At 45.4% G+C, this 5,544-nt stretch overlaps 1 protein-coding gene across 3 annotated transcripts in view; it reads right to left on the reverse strand.

Annotated features, from left to right (window-relative positions):
* Positions 1–5,544, reverse strand: part of Snurf (SNRPN upstream reading frame) — a 17,364-nt gene that overhangs the window by 11,093 nt on the left and 727 nt on the right. The window lies entirely within an intron of this gene.

Raw genomic sequence — 5,544 nt, forward strand, 5'->3', positions numbered from 1 at the left:
TCAGGCGGCTGCCCCGCCCCGCCCCGCCCCGCCCCCTCCCCTCCTCTCAGGCGGGCCCGCTTCAGGCTCCAACTGTAGCACCAGGGTTCGTGACTCCTAGGCTCGGCAGAAGGGCGTGGCCTCCAGCACGAGCCTAGGAGGGTGTGGCCAGCCATGGCCCACTGTGCACCTTCTGTACCGCAGGTGGGAGCACAGTGCCCGCCCCCGCGACGCTGGGCACAGCATCTGCACCGGGGGAACCACCGGTCCTGGGCTGTGTCGCCACGGCTCCTGCATGCTGGGACCCGGGCCCACCCTGCCAACCTCCCGTGGTGCCTCAGCCTGAAGCCCACATGAGCGACGGGCCACAGAAACCACCTCAGCCTGGGGGACACCGGACTGTGTGAGGGAGACCTGCCGCTGACCCAAGACGCGAAACACACCGCGACACGGCAGCTCTTCATCAAGCAACCCTCTGGAGACGTTCTCACGCGCAAGGCTGGCGTTCTACCCGCTGCGCGGGTGGAGCGCGGCCCGGATGCGCGCCGCCTGTCTCCATGGCAACGCTGCTTAGCAACGCAGCCCCTCTCCGCACCGCCAAGCCGTGCCGCCCTCGCCCACGCGGCCGCGCCGTTGCCGCATTGCAGCCCACTGCAGCCCTGCGAGCTCACCGCGCATGCGCCGGAGAAAGTTGCGCAGAAACCAGCATTGAAATAAAAAATAATGAACTAGAATAAAACATAAAGTAAACTTTTAAGTAAAACAAAAATAAAATTAAAAATTAAAAATACATGGGGCTGAGGAGATGGCTCAGTGGAATAAGTGATTCTCTGGCGAGCACAAGGGCCTGAGTTCAATCCCCAGTTCCACCAAAAAAAATAATAAATAAATAAAATAAAAATACAGAATAAGCGCTTCCCTGGCAAGCACAAGGGCCCGAGTTCAATCCCCGGTTCCGAAAAAAAAAAAAATTTAAAAATACAGCAAAAATAGAATAAAAACAAAAATTTTGGGGGCCGGGGAGATGGCTCAGTAGGACGAGTGCTTGCCAGGCAAACACAAGGATCTGAGTTCAAGCCCCGGTTCCTAAAAAAAAGAAAAAAAAATTTTTAATAAAGTACGATAAAGTAAAATCCAATTTTAAAAACTAAGTAGAAAAAAATATATAAAATTTGAAAAATTAGTAGGCCAATTAGCTCAGTACAATAGGTCCTGAGTTCAAGCCCCTGGCACCACCAAAAAATACTTAAAAATGAAAATAAAAAATCAAAACCCAAATGGGGCCGGGGAGATAGCTCAGTAGAATAAGCGCTTGCTTTGGCAAGTGCAAAGGCCTGAGTTCCATCCCCGGTTCCACAAAAAAATAAAAATAAAATAAAAAAAATAAAACCCAAAAGCCAGGGAGATTGTTCAATGGTTTAAGCACCTGCCTGGCAAGCGCAAGGTCTTCAGTTCAATCCCTGATGCCAAAATAATAAATAAATGTAAATAAAAAATAAAATTAAAAAACATAATATAAAATACAGCAGGCCGGGGAGGTGGCTCAATGGAGTAAGCACTTCCCTGGCAAGCACAAGGACCTGAGTTCAATCCCCAGTTCCACCAAACAAACAAAAACAACAACAAAAATAAATAAAAAATAAAGCAAAGGGGCGGGGGGGGGGAGTATGACTCAGTAGGATAAGCGCTTGACTGGCAAACGCAAGGGCCTGAGTTCAATCTCCCGTTCTGGAAAAAAAAAATACAGCAATCGAGCCAGGCATGGTGCTGCCACCTACAGTCCTAGCCCTTGGGAGGCTGTGGCATAATTAAGAGTTCGAGGCCAGCCTAAGCTGCAAAATGAGCTCAAGGCCAGCCTGAACTGCATAGTGAGACGCTGTCTCAAAAAGATAAAACAAGGGCTGGGGACCTAGCTCAGCAGCATAAGCGCTTGCGCAAGGACCTGAGTTCAATCCCTGGTTCAAAAAGAGAAAATAATATATGAAAATTACATTACATTAAATTAAAATCACAAAAACAAATAATAAAATAAATGTTAAACTTAAATTTTAAAAAAACTAGGAGCAGGGAGATAGCTCAGTAAACTAGGCGCTTGCCTGACAAGTGCAAGGGCCCAACTTCAATCCCTGGTTCTGTCAAAATAAATAAAATAAAATGAGTGGCTAAAGCTAAAAACAAAGCTGAATGCATGTCCAATACCAACTTCCTGTGATAAATACAATCGTTACATAACAAAAACAAGGGGTCTTTGTGGAGAATGAGTGGGTCCATCTGTTTCTTTTCTATCCCCTTCCTCTTCCAACCCTTCCCATTACCAACTTTAGTTACCATTTACAATTTTTTTTTTTTTTTGCAGAACCAGGGATTGAACTCAGATCCTTGCGTTTGCCAGTCAAGCACTTATCCTACTGAGCCATCTCCCTGGCCCCTACCATTTACATTTGCAAAAGTGGATTCTAGGGCTGGTGCGATGGCTCAGTGGTCTAAAGCACCTACATAGAACAAGCTTAGCAAAGCACAGGGACCACAGTTCAATCCCCCAGCACCACACGCCAGCCAGCCCCGCCCCGTGGTGGACTGAGCTGACCACACACACACACACAATTAAATAAATTTTTTTTAAAAAAGTGGATTCTATTTTGTCCATTTCTATTTGTTTATCCTCTTCTTATTTCCTCTACTCCATCTGTTATTCTTTCCATTTGAAAAGCATCTCCCTACTTCCTACAGTCTTTTTGTGTTTTATTACATTTTACTGTATATAGTGTAACAGAAACCAATACAAAATAAATTAATTAAAATAAAATGAAGGGGCTGGGAGATGGCTCAGTGGAATAAGCGCTTCTCTGGCAAGTGCAAGGGCTTGAGTTCAGTCCCTGGTTCCGCCAAAGAAAAAAAAAAAAAGAAAAGAAAAAGGAAAAAAAATAAAATAAAATGAAAAGGTCATCTTTGACTTAATTGCAGAATCTTTTGTTTGATTTTTGTCTTTTAGAGGAAGGCTTTCACTATGCAGGTTGCCATGGAACTCACTTTATCAGTGCAGGATAACCTTGAATCCAAGACAACCTTCCTGCCTCTGCCTCCTCCTGAGTACTGGGATTATAACTGCATCACCACACCCAACTTAGTGTTTTATACTTTGTGCCCACAATATATATTAAATTACTGCAACTCACCAACAATACTTTTAAAATGGTCAAAGACTCTAAGGAGACAGTGATCCAAATTCGATATAGAGATGGCCATCTTGGGGCTGGGGAGATGACTCAGTAGAATAAGCGCTTTCCTGGCAAGCGCAAGGGCCTGAGTTCAGTCCCTGGTTCCGCAAAAAGAAACAAAATGCTCGAGGGCCCTGGGGTGATGGCTTAGTAGCTTAAGTTTTTGCCTGGCAAGTGCAATCCCCAGTTCTGCCAAAAAAAAAGGCTAGAAAAAAAATGAATGTATCATCATGTAACCTGACACTTTTTTTTTTTTTGGAGGAACCGGGGATTGAACTCAGGCCCTTGGGCTTGCCAGGGAAGCACTTACTCCACTGAGCCATCTCCCCGGCCCCCAACCTGATACTTTTAAAAAATTTTAAACATGAGAAAAACACAACTAGCCAGGCATAGTGACACATGCCTGTAATCTCAGCACTTGCCTGTAATCCCAACACTTGCCTGTAATCCCAACACTTGCCTGTAATCCCAACACTTGCCTGTAATTCCAGCACTCTCCTGTAATTCCAGCACTCAGGAGTCTGTGTTGGCAGGCAGATCATTGAGAGTTCCAAACCAGCCTGGGATATAAAGTGAGCACAAGGCCAGCCTGAGCTGCAGAGGCAGACCCTGTCTCAAAAAGACAAAAAGAAAAACAGAATGACCAAAAGTAACTATACTACCTGACATAGATTAATGTAAAAATCATATTAAAAAGAAAAAGGTTAAGTACATTAATGTCCTGCAAAAAAAAAAAAAAAAAAGCCACATAGTTGATGTACAACTGCCTGCACAGCAATAGCAATAAAATAAAGTGGACAGCAGGTGGCAGCAAACAACTGTTTCCATGACTAAGGCTCTCTAATTGAGAGCCTTAATCAGGGACCATCTTAAAAGCATAAAACCACCTGAACTATGTAGACATCCTATATTAAAAGAATAAAATCAAATAAAATAACTAGTTAATTGTGATTTCTCAAATATCCACCTGAACTACAAGAAGGGCAAACAAGATAGCTCAAATGTAATAAACAATTTCTATTTGAAAAATAGAAATCCTCACAGTTTAAGATTCAAAGTTTTACTATTAATGTCCAATGTTCTAAAATAATCATGTCTAACAAAAATTGTCAAAGTCATTAATTCAAAATCCAAGTAAAAGCTACATGATGTGGCATACACCTGAAACCCCAACACCCTGGAAGATGTTCAGTGCTATCCTACCTACAAATTGTGACCACCCTGTCTCAAAAAAGAGAAAACTCCAAGTAAAGGCAATAATTCTGAGAATAGCTCTAACCCCACGAATACACATACCAGTAAGATATACCAGAATACCAGTAAGATTCTTTCTACTTTTCTGAGTTTTTTTCTCCTACATGAAACCAGCCCCACCCAGCTCCTGGAATCCAGGAATGTCGGCCATGGCACGCCCCTCAGCATAGAAAGGACTTCACCGTGATGCTCCGCAGTAGAACTGAGTCGCCACTGTGATGGAAACAGAATGGGATATTAAATAATTAAGAAGAGCCTGGTGTAGTGCGCAAACCTGAAATCCCACTACACTCAGGAGATGGAGGCGGAACTGTTGCATGTTCGAGACCAGCATGGGCTACAAAGTGAGTTCAAGGCCAGCCTGAACTGCATAGTGAGACTGTTTCAAAAAATGAAAAAAAAAAATCTCAGAAAAAATTAAATTTAAAAATTGCTAAGGGGAAGCTACCATGCTGTTCAGGTGATACACCATGGCCTATCCATCATGATGATTCCGTCCTCTCAGACAACAGCGTATGGAGGACGTCGGTGGAATCTGCTGATCACAGCCAAGGGAAAAAGGATGCTTGCCAGCCCTTTGGGGACCCTCCCTGATTGCCACACTGTCATTCCTGCTGCGCCTGCACACTTCAGGGCGAATCCCACAGCAGTTTGAAAGGGGACAGCACTCACCCTGGCCTGCTTTATTTAACACGACCGACACAACAGGGTACAGTTCCAATGCCGACAGATTGCAGACGTGCAGACCCGGGACGCTGCGCCCCCACCCTCCATCCTTGAGGAGGGGGCGGGCCGCGCTGCGCCTGCGCAGTGAGGCGCCAATGCAGCAGCCGCCATCTTTGGGGGCTGCACAATGGCGCTGGCGCAGAGGCGCCCCCGCGCCCCCCCAGGCCATGGCCAGGGACAGGACGCTGAACTCCGGAGAACAATGGAGAGTAAAGGGCCATCTAGGATCGTCAGCCTGGTCCCAACCTTATACAAGAGCCACCAAAGATAGGGCCCCAGAGAAATAAAACAGGGGGAACCAAGCCCATCATTCCCTGCATCACTTTTGTAGGGAGGCAGCTGACAGAACCTGCACGCCGCCGCTACC

Source organism: Octodon degus, unplaced genomic scaffold, assembly GCF_000260255.1.
Source record: "Octodon degus isolate 3935 unplaced genomic scaffold, OctDeg1.0 scaffold00002, whole genome shotgun sequence".
Classification (NCBI taxonomy): Eukaryota; Metazoa; Chordata; class Mammalia; order Rodentia; family Octodontidae; genus Octodon; species Octodon degus.